A 12081-nucleotide genomic window follows, 5' to 3' on the forward strand; every position below is an offset into this window, starting at 1 on the left:
ATTTTGAATTTGATTTAGGTTTGTATTTTGGATTTTGGTTTGGTTTATTCGATTTTATATAATGTATTTTTTCTTTAGGTATATAATATTGATTAAGTCCTATTTGCGTGGTTAAGCACGCTTTCGGAACCCAAGCTAGATTGGTTGATTTGTATTGGGTTATTAATGATTTGAAAATTTTATTTGAATTCGACTTATATCCTAGTCCGGTTTTATTATAGCATGCTTTTTGATTATTTAGAATTAAGTCTAGATTTTTTGATCTTGTTGTGAATTTTTCTAACATTTCTTTTAAATTGTTAATCTCATTTTTTTAATGATAAATTCTCCTCCTCAAGTGTTAGATCTTGAGTTGGATTTGTATTTTCTTTTTGTTCCTTGAGGTTTTGATTTTCCTCAAGAAGTGATTTGTTTTCATTTTCTAGTTTAATCAATTTACTATTTAAACAGGAAATAATTCTAAAAAAAAAATTGTTTAAATTAAAATCTACCTCATTCGGGCCTTCGGAAACGAGTACGGACTCGTGGCTTGTTTCGGGTTCAGACCCGTCTTCATCTTCCTACTCATCTTCTGTTTCAGCTTCGCGGGCCATCAGTGCGAGGTGGCTCTGATGTTTCTACTCTTCTTCCTCCGATTCGTCCGAGGAGTCGTCCCACGTTGCTTTGAGGGCCTTCTTTTTGGTTGACTTCGGTTTGTCGAACTTCAGTTTTGGGCATTCGTTCTTGTAGTGTCCCTTTTTATTGCAGCCAAAGCAAGTCACGTTCTTTTGTTCTGAGGGAGAGCTGATCTTTTGAAGGTCCTTTTTGCTGAAGCTCCTTTTTCTCTTGGTGAACATTTTTCTTACCAAGTTCACTAGGTGTTCTTCATCTTCAGAGTCTTGGTCGGAATCTTATTCATATTCAGGCTTGCTCTTCTTTTCCTTGGATGAACCTGCAAATAAAGCTATACCTTTCTCGGCTCCAGCATTAGTTTCTTCATGTAATTCTAATTCACAGAAAAGCTCGTCTAATTTTAACTTAGAATGATTTTTAGAAATCTTGTAGGCATCTACGATTGATGCCCACAAACTATTACATGGAAAAGCATTTAATGCATACCTTATTAAGTCTATGTTTTCCATCTGGTGGCCTATTGCATGAAGCCCGTTGAGGATGTCCTTGATCCTCGCGTGGAGCTGATTTGCCGTTTCTCCTTCCTGCATTTTTATATTAAGAATTTTATTTAAAAGCATGTCTCGTTTTGTTACCTTGGCGTCGCTCGTTCCCTCGTGCAGCTCGATCAATTTGTCCCACAGCTCTTTAGCGTTTTTGTGTGGACCGACTCTGTTCAGTTCTTCTCTTGTTAATCCGCACTGTAGAGTGTTGATCGCTTTATTTTCTGTTGATGCCTTTTTCTTCAAATCTGCTGTCCAGTCTTCAGGATCCAGTATATTCCCGGAAGTGTCCGCTGGAATTTTATAGGGTCTCGTAACGCTCATCCACTGGTCGAAGTCTGTTTTGAGGTAAACCTCCATGCGCTTCTTCCAGTACGGAAAATCATCCCCGTTGAAGAGTGGAGGTCGTACTGTGCTGAAGCCTTCTTGTTGGGACATCCTGTACACAAGTAAATAACCAAAAAAAATATCCCAAGACTTGGTCTTGGATTAGTAGTGCGGGAAGAAAAAATAGTAGAAAAATCTAGATTGGTGTTGCACCAATTTAGATTTAATTGAAAAAAAATATTAAAAAAATAAACCAATTTGGAATAAAGTGTAAAAGTGAAGACCGAAAAAAATAAAAGGTTTCACCCCAATCTGATTGGTGGTTGCACCAAATCAGAGCGGAACCTGGCTCTGATACCACTTGTAGGACCGTTAAATTCGATAGAGGGGGGGTGAATATCGATTCGAAAATATCGAGTATAAGCGCAGCGGAAAAGTAAAGTAGACACAGGGTTTTTTTACTTCGTTCGGAGCCTGTGACGACTCCTACTCGAAGGCCCGTACTCCTTGAGTACTTTCGTTGGGCAATCACTAGCAATTCGGATAATTACAATTTAAGTACAAAAAGATGCTAATGAAAAGAAAAACAAAGTTGTACCGACAGACAAGGAATTTAAAAGAACGGGAACGTGTCGTCGGAGCTTTGTGAGCGTCGTTGGAGCGCAGAGCAGCAGAGCGAGTAATCTCAGAGTTCTCAGATGTGAAAGGTTGATTCTGAAGCTCCTGCCTGGGGCTTCTTTTATATGTTGCTCCGGGCGCCTGGATTCCTTCCGGGCGCCTGGAATGTGACGTAGCTGCTCAAACCGAGATGTTCCACGTGGCGACGACTTGGCCTGGATATAATTTGCTTTCCGAGCGCCCGGACCACCTTATTCCAGAAAAATCCCTTTTCCTGCAAAACAAAGTTAGTCCGAGGCAATATATATCCTGCAAAATAGATTGTTAGCACATTTTATAATAGTATGAATTAGCACAAATAGTATGACTTAGATTCCGTCTTTCCGAGACCGGAATCTAGTCACGATCTCGACTTAGACATCCGAAATGGATCTAAGCCGGATCGACGCCTAATGTTCCCTTCCCGGGAGCGCGTCCTCGCAGTCACTCCCCTCTAGTGACTTACCTCACTTACCTGCCAGACGTCCGGTCAGCCCTTCGACCCATCTGGACTTCTTGCCAGCTATCCGGTCAGCCCGTTGACCTAGCTTGGCTTCGTGCCAGACATCCGGTCAGACCGTCGACCTGTCTGGACTTATCCTGCACACTCGATCAGAGTGTTAGATCAACAATAAACCTAACTTAACCTATTTGTCATTCATCAAAACCTGGGTTAAATCGTTAGTGCTAACCGCACCAACAACTTTGACTGTTGAGCTACAAATACTATCATGAAGCAAGTTGTAAAAGATACACATGTATTTCAACTTCTATATTTCTTTCTAAGAGTTCAATTGTTGTGAGGGGCTTCTCCGCCTCTGACCTTTATCAAAGAAGGCATTTTTAGTGAGCTTTTTACTGTCTTGGATTTACAACGACTCAAGTTATACAAGTAAAATTATGAGTCTCCTTACTTATTTCTTTTATGTCATTTATTTTAATCAATTAATAGTGTGTCCTTGCTAGTTCAAAAGCAAGAGATTGTTCTAACTTGTTTTGCATGTTATTCACCCCCTTTAGTTGATCCACCCGAATCAATAAGTGGTATCAGAGCCCAACCACTTTAGAAGAACTAATCGTCAACTAAATTAAAATAAAATGGTTGGATCAAGCATTCATCCACCAAATTTTGAGGGGAGTTCATGCTTTAGAAGTGCAAAATGGAGGTATATTTTAAAACTCATTTTGACATTTTATTAACAATAAAATATGATTTTAAAGTGTCCAAGGATGAGAATGGAGAAAAGAAGGAAGTGCTTAACTGGAACAAGAAACAGCAGACTAACTTCTTGGCCAACAACAAAACAGAGTTTCATCTGCTGAGTGTACTACCGTTCCAAGAAGTTAACCTGATCTGCACCTACACCCCTGCCAAAGAACTCTAGAAGAAGTTCCTGAAAATTCATAAAGGAACATCGGAGGCCAAGCTAACAAGATAGGACATCCTCCGAAATTAACTAATGAACCTCCGGATGGAAAAGGAAGTGAAGAATATGGCTCAACTGCACGTAAGGCTCAAAGAGTTTGAGAAACGATAACAAATCAGGATTCACTAAAGTATGCTTTAAATGTATGTTGAAAACACCAGAATGGACATCTATAGTAGACTCCTACTACATCTCCAAGGACCTCGAGGGAAGTAATTTTGAAAATTTATTTTTTGCTTTTGAATTACTCAAATCAACATGTACAAACTTAAGTAAAAAGGAGAAGCCAACTCAGAATCTAGTGCTTAATATGCATAGAATATATATTCTTTTATACATGTTTTAACGCACATTTACTTACTTTCTTTGTATATGTTCTATATATTTTTACCCCTCTTTGTCATATTTTTAGCATAATTACTCTCTTTATCGGATATATGCTTTTGTTTGATTTTTTGTTAACATGATGCATTTTTGGAGTGAAATTGGGAAGACAGATCTTTGGCCATGTGGTTTCACACGGTTGCGGCCCATTATCTGTAGCCAAGCAGCACACGGTTGTGCCAAAGGGTGTGGTCATGCCATCCATCTAGAGAAGAGTCCACCTCTGACCGTGTGGTTTCACACGGTCGTGCCTGCTCACCAGAACCCAATCAAGCTAGGGTCGTGCCAAGCAACTAGACTCAAATCAAGCCCTGGCCATGCCACTTCTAGCCTAATGAAATAAAACTATGGTCGTGTTAAAAGGCACAACCGTGTCACTCATGCAGTGTGGCTTCAAGGCCTGGTCATGCTAAAGGGCATGGTCGTGACATTGACCATTCACTGCTCTATTTAAGGGGAGTTCTCCCCTTTCTTTAAAGAAGACAGGTTCTCCCCTTTGAAAGACCCAACTTGGTTCGGATCTATGCCCTCTTCGTACTCCGATTGAAAATCCAAAGCCATTTTCTTCTTCTTCGACTCCGGAAGTATGGGATTGGATCCAAAGAACACTCAACGTCTTGGTAAAACTTTTTCTCCCTTCTTCTCTTTTGATTGGGTTTTGAGCTTATGATTCCATTGTCTTTGGATTTTTTTTTTTTCCTTCTTGTTATAGAGTAGATCTTATTGTTCTAAGATTGAGTAATTGTGATGTATTATTGATGTATACTCTTGAATTTGCTAATTTTCTTTGCATATGCCATTATTTGTACCTTGTATTCATTCAATCTTGTGTGTGTGTGATGTGTTTGTACTTAATTATCATGTTTGGTTGAATAATTGTATGATTTTGTTCATCCTATAGAGGGGATGCTCTAGATCGTAAGACCGAGGGTACCCTAGTGACAAGGATAACTCTTTAACCAGACATCTAGAACATCACCTTGAAAGGAGAGTAATTCTTTACAAGGAAGTGTTAGATTAGGATTATTGGGTTATTTCTATGTTTATGCTATCAAGTGTTTTGTGTATTCTTGTGGATGTATGACCAGGAGCCCTAGTAACAAGGGTATCCCTTGAACTAGACTTCATAGGAATCACTTCCATTATGTAGCATTGGATGTTAATGGAGATAGCACTATGACATGACCACCACGGGGAAATGTCGTTAATGAATCAAACTTCCTACATGTGCATAGGGATGTAGGATGGGTAATTAGTGATCTTTAGTACATTGATTAGTATCACAATGAAACTGAAGTCCTAGAATGTTTCCCTCAACCAAAGTTCTCAACCAATCCTCAACTATCTCTCTCTCTCTCTCTCTTTCTTCCTCTTTCTCCTAATCTTACTTCTCTTTACTTTAGTGCATAAATTCTCAATCATCGATTGTTTAGCTAATTTGCTGTGATTGATCTAGAGTGCTTATATCTAGTCCTTGTGGGTTCGATATCTTTTATTACTTGACGACAATCGTACACTTGCAAATTATACACATCAACACTCAAAGCTAAAAAAAATGAGCCAGATTTGGATTCAACACCCGACAAAGATGAATAGGCTTATAAGGTAAGGAAATTTTAAAAGTTCTTTAAATCTAACAACTTTGATAAGAACAGGCAACAAAGCTATTTCGGAGTAAAATAAAAGTAAGATACTACAACTACCAAGAATAAGGATATATCAAGGATAACTGTCCAAGATTAATAAACAAAGAAAAAGAAAGGAAAGTTTGAAAATTTCTTTCTTGAAAATATTTAATATTTTAAATTTGTAATTTTCTTTCTCGTACTTAAATGAAATATTTAAAATGTTTTAAATCAATTATGTTATGATTGTTTTTGTCATTTATTATTTTTCCCTTAATCTTAACTCAAGTTGATGTACATCAAAAATAGGAAGATTGTAAGTACCCTGAGATAGTTTTGACGTGATTAACTAAGTTATGTTAGACCTTGTATTTTTGATGTCTTGTGTCTGAGTGTGTAGGATCTTAGAAATATAAGAAGTTGAGTGGAAGATGTAGCGAGTGAGAAGGATGGCACGGAAAGCAAGTCAATGAGCTTGATACATCCGAGGGACAATGAGCTACGGAAAAGTACACCAGTGGAGCAAGAAGAACATGTGTGGAGGGTTCGAGGGAAAAGTAGCCTAGGAGAAAACCTGCTCAAGAAGAAGGCCGAAGTTGGGTTCATGTGAGCTCAACTTCAAACGACCGGAGTATCACCCAAGCAAGCGCGAGGAAAAGAATGGCTAATGTTGAGATTGACTATTCAGATTAACAGTGCGCAAGGCACGTCATATTCGACTGGAAGTGCCTCAGATGTCCAGCAGAGCAGCTACCGCGGGAGAGACTTGATGGGCCTAGAATGAACAGTAGTCGAGATGCCTCAGTTCAGTTGAAGGTGCCTTTAATGAAGCAAAACATTGCTACGTGGATAAGAAGCGAAAACCCACGTCAATGCAACTGAGGCGCCCCAATCGATCCGAGGCGCCTCCAAATAGCTAGATCAAAAAATGAACGTTGCATGAATTAAACTTATCTAGTTGGAACCGTCCTAGACCACTCAAGATGCCCTAAACTGGCATGTCAATAAAATAGTCACTTTCACTCTTGAGCTATAAATAGCACCTTGAAGCCAATTGTAAAAAATTCATTGATACTATAACTTCTGTATTTCTTTTTGAGAGTTCAACTATTGTAAAAGACTTTTCCACCTCTGATCTTTGTTGAAGGAGTTTTTTATTAAGTTTTCTACTATCTTGGATTAATAACCATCCATGTTATAACCAAGTAAAATTCTAAGACTCCTTACTTATTTCTTTTATGTTATTTATTTTAATCAATTAATAGTGTGTCCTTGTTAGTTCAAAAGAAAGAGATTGTTCTAACTTGTTTTATAGGCTATTCACCCTCTCTAGCAGATCCACCCGATCCAACACTCTATCTCATGAGATGGCAGACTTGAGCCAGTTACTGAGGCTCAACGCGACGAGGAGGTGGATGTATTTGGTGGTCGCTGAATTGGGGATCACATGTCCGTCGAGCGTGCCATGCAAGGGGGTAGTGTTACGAGGGATCTTGCGTGCCCAAGCATGCAGTGGATTTTCCTAGGGTTCCCAGGCATCGAGAAGGAACCTACGCTAGCTGACTCTCTCGGCTCCTTAGCGTGCCGCACATCTTGTCCAAGATGAGATAGCCTCATTGGGCTCTCTTTCGAAACAACTTGCAAAATTATGAATCGAGGACATTTAGTGTCTGATGAGATTATCATCAATCTCTTATCAAGCATCTAGAAGATGGATAAATAAAGGTGAATCAAGATTTATTCTTGATGGTTTTTCATGAACAACACTCAATAGTAGACTCCTCATTTTTGCCAAGTTGATATTAGATGATCTTCCTCCTAGTCTATCACCTGATACTATTCTGAACTCGAGGATGAGTTCTTTTCAATCCGGGGTGACAGATGCACGAGGATCCGGAGATTTTTATTATTAACTAGCGATTATGCACACGCGTTGCGTGAACTAGGCAGCTTATATCAGGCTATACGTGGCTCCGTCTTTGGTTGCATGTGTAATATAATACATGAACGTGTGCGAGTAATGAACTCTCCTTCATAAAAAATTAATTTAATTCATTATTTTAGATATTAAACTGATAAGAACAAATACTACACTTAATCTTAACTAAAGTCAAAAGGTCACCTATAAATTGGGTAAGGGTACGCCAAACCCATGCAATAGTGCAACGCTCGAGAATCCCAGCAGCAAGCTACTGTAACAAACTCCTCCCTATAAAAAAATTAATTTAATATCACACTTGATCTTAGCTAAGAAAACGAGAAAAGTATGCTTTTTAACATCACCAACCCAAGGTATTTATTAAAATTACTCTGCTCGTAGTGTTGTCAAGTCTAAGATGTGGGACTAAAAAGAACTCTAGATTTCTAATTGATTAATAAGAAAATTTCTCAATAATATGCCGTAGATAAATCTCGAACTCTAGATCCCTAATTGATTAATGAAAAAAATTTCCAATAATACGCCGCAACTAAGTTTCGAACTCTAGATCATTGCTTAATTAATGAGAAAAAAATCTAATAATATACTGCAACTAAGTCTTGAACTCTAAATCCCTGATTAATATGTTTGTAGAAATGACTAATAAATCTTGAAATTATTTTCGGTGTGAAAAGAAAAAAGGACATTAATGTAATTTTATTTTGGGTTTCACCAAAATTAGTTAGTAAAGGGGGCAATTCATAATACAATAGTAAGATTTTAGTAATTTTTAATTTTTTATCATTTAAGGTATTTTTAGTAATTTCTATCTTTTAAATGTTTAGATTTTGAGTCTATTTAAGGATTTTAAGATTATAAGTCTATCAATAATTTTATAGATTTTTTTCCTTTCTTTACAAATTAAAAATTAGGATTTAGGATTTCTTTCTTTTCTTTGTATCTTATAATTTAAAGTCTATATAAACATCTATTTAGCTGTCTGAGAAATTATTTTTGGTTATTGAATAAAAATTTTCTTTTTCAAAAAAATTTGGAGGATGATGATTTTTTTATTTTGTCTTCTCCTTAATTTTCACTTCTCATCCATCTGAAAGATAATTGCTATCCTATTTAATGTCAAAGGACTCTAGAGGACCTATTTGTGCAATCACTGCTAATCAATCATCCCATTTAGGCTTAGTTCTTGGCCTCATTTGGATTAAGTTATTGACCCACTATAAATTTGAGAGAGTCAAAATTCTCTTCAAATTTGTCTTGAATTTATGTTTATGAATACTCAAATTTGTATTCATGTATTTGTCTTTGCACATTAACCTAAGCCAAACTAAAATTACAAGGTATTAATTTCTTATTTACCTAAAAAAAATTAATTTTATGATAATATACTATCCAAAGTAATAGAAAATTACTGCCTTTGGATAAGCAATAAATCTATTTGTTGTTAATTATTTTGGATCTTATTTTTATTTATTTGAGCTAAGTTAATTTATCTTTTCCAAACAACTCCTACTCTTAAATGTCTGTAGGAAGGGTTCTTGAATGTGTGAAGGAATATTTTTATTATTATTATTATAGCAAAAATGATTATGCTAATTCTTTGAATTTAAAATTTCTAATCAAAACTTCAATTAAATCAAATTAATCAACCGATCTAACTGAATTTAAAAGTTCAGTTTGGTTAATTCAAAAATTCTAAAATCGGATAAAAATATAGAATTGTTGAAAAGTTTGATTAATTCAGTTTTTAATTAAATTAATCGATATTTTATCGGCTCGGTTTATTCGATTTTTATATGATCCGGTGGTAAGGTAGGGCCCGGCCAACAGGAGGTCAAAGTGGTCAACGTTAGGCGGGTGTCCGATCGGACAAATTACCTCTGTAGTCAGCAAGAAGAGTAGACGGTCTGGCACTTCGACATCTCTGTCAGACACCGAGCTTCCGACGCTTATGAACCTCAACCAGGGAGGCACGAAGGCCAAGCGGCCATCCCACTCGGGCAAACAGTGGATGCAGCCTCGACCTAACAGACAGGGCTCCCTCGCCCGATGGGGGAGCCAACCAACAGAGCATTGGCTGAGCGGACGCTCGGCCCGGCTGTTGCATCACTCGGACAGCAGACTGGCTGAGCGGCTCACCTGCTCGGGATGCTCGACCCGGCTGTGGCATCACCCGGACGGTAGACTGGCCGAGCGGTTCTCCCGTTCAGCCCAATAACAGACAAAGGAGCAGTTGACAATATCTTCCTAGGGATCAGTGTCATCAACAAGCGACATGGTTGGCGACGTGGTCAGACAGATGATCGTACAATGGAAGCTTCCATTGTCACGTCAGGGATATGCTCGGGCTGTTAAGGTATAACGTTAGACACGCTTTTCTAACACGGCCTTTCCATGTATGCTTTGGGAAGCGTACGCATGTCTCCTAGGAGCTCTATATAAGAAGCCCCAAAGCTTCATAGGGGGTATGGTTTTCATCACTGTAGCTACAGTAACGCTGTTGCTCCTTTCTTCTCTACTTCATTTGCTTGTCGCCGGTATCTGACTTGAGCGTCGGAGGGCCATCGTCGGGGAACCCCTCCTCGGCTCGGCACTAACGACTCTGTGGTTGCAAGATTAGCTCGTTGGAGGTTTGCATCAGCTTCAGTCGACATCCAGTCAACGTAAGTGTCATCTTCCCAGCGGCCGTCTACTCACACTCGGACAGGATCAAATTTGGCACCGTCTGTGGGAGCGCACCTGAATCCGAGCTGAGGAGATGGAAGAAGTTGGACGTCTCCACACCGTGATGCTCACTCCAGAGGAGCTCGAAGCGCTCATTCAAGTGCAAGCGACAAAGATAGCCGAACAACAACAACAAAAGGCACTAGCCGATCGTGTGGCGCAGCAAGCGACGTTGCCCTCAGGGGGTCGGTCGGTGCACGAGGATCAACCAGAGCAACTTTCCATCTGGGGACAAAACAAGATGCCGACCGGCACTCCAGGAGAAGTTCCACCAGCGCACATCCCGTTTCACCGGCCGTTATTTCAGACACCCTCAGAAATCGCTCAGGCCAACCAGGACCGGGGTTCTTCCTCAGACGAGGTTCCCGCGCGGGATGCAAGAAAAGGCAAAGCGCCCCGAGCTAATTCGTCGCCCGAACGGGTCAACCGACAATTCTCTGAGGCCATTCTACAAGATCTGTTGCCGAGGCACTACGCTCCCTTGGCGATTGACGAATATAACGGGTCGACCAACCCGGACGACCATCTCGGTAAGTTTGATAACGCCGCCACTCTGCATCAGTACACAAATGAAGTCAAGTGTCGAGTCTTCCTTACTACGCTCTCCGGCTCGGCACAGCGGTAGTTTCGGAGGTTGCCGGATGGGTCAATCAGAAACTTTAAGGACTTCCAAACGGCTTTCCTTCACCACTTCGCAAGCAGCAGACGTTATCAAAAAACAAGCGTCAACCTGTTCTCCATAAAGCAAGGCCAGAAGGAGACTCTCCAAGCCTACATCCAGTGCTTCAACCAAGTGGCAATGGATATCCCCTCAGTCTCGTCTGAGACCATGATGAACGCGTTCACACAAGGGCTCGTGGACGGGGACTTCTTCTGATCGCTCGTCCGGAAGCCGCCCCACGACTACGACCACATGTTGAAGAAGGTCAATGAGTACATAAACATGGAGGAAGCCCAGGCAGCCAGAAGGAAGGAAGCTCCATCCGAACTATCGACGCCAACCGAGTGACGACCGCCGTCCAGCCATCAGCCGCTGAGAGGGCCATGGGCCGAAGGAGTGCGCCACACTAGGAAGCAAGGTCGCACGCCGTCCAGCATGTTGCCGCAGAGCGGACGAGACCCAAGGGGAAGGTATGGACCCCTTTGTTCTGCATGTTCCATCAGTCTGCAACTCATAACACCCGCGACTGTCGCAGGTTCAACCCGATCTCTCAACCGGCACCTAGGAGTTATCATCGCCGATCCCCGTCTCCTGACCGGCGACACAAGTATCATCATTCTGAGAGGAGAGAAGAAGCAAGGCGATCCCCGAGGCCACCTCATCGAAGGAGCGCAGAGCCGGCAAGAGCTGGGCGAGAGCGAAACAGGTCGTCCACTCGGGAGGAGGAGAATAGGAGCAATGCTGCTCGAGGGGAGATCAACATCATAGCTGGCGGGCCGACTGGCAGAGATTACAACCGAGCTAGGAAGTCACACGCTCGGTGGTTAGAAATCCATGCGGTGGGCTGCAGTCGGGAGTAGGCTAGCGGACTCGAGATCAGCTTCGGTCCCCATGATCTCGAGGGAGTTGAAGTGTCGCACGACGACACACTCGTTATTTGAGCGGTAATAGCCAATTACACTATTCACCGTATATTCGTTGACACAGGCAGCTCGGTCAATATCATTTTCAAGAAGTCATTCGACCAGCTCCAAATTGACCGAGGTGAGCTGCTGCCAATGACGACTCCTCTATACGGGTTCACCGGCAATGAAGTCTTGTCGATTGGCCAGATCAAGATGGTCATCTCGCTCGGGGAGGAACCACTTCGGAGGACGAGGGCCACCAACTTCATCGTAGTAGATGC

At 40.9% G+C, this 12081-nt stretch overlaps 2 pseudogenes; both read right to left on the reverse strand.

Annotated features, from left to right (window-relative positions):
- Positions 1–7540: 7540 nt before the first annotated feature.
- LOC121988014 lies at positions 7541–7696 on the reverse strand (annotated as a pseudogene).
- A 12-nt stretch (positions 7697–7708) lies between these two features.
- LOC121988019 lies at positions 7709–7842 on the reverse strand (annotated as a pseudogene).
- Between the last annotated feature and the right edge of the window lie 4239 nt (positions 7843–12081).

The sequence above is a fragment of the Zingiber officinale genome, chromosome 5B (genome assembly GCF_018446385.1).
Source record: "Zingiber officinale cultivar Zhangliang chromosome 5B, Zo_v1.1, whole genome shotgun sequence".
Classification (NCBI taxonomy): domain Eukaryota; kingdom Viridiplantae; phylum Streptophyta; class Magnoliopsida; order Zingiberales; family Zingiberaceae; genus Zingiber; species Zingiber officinale.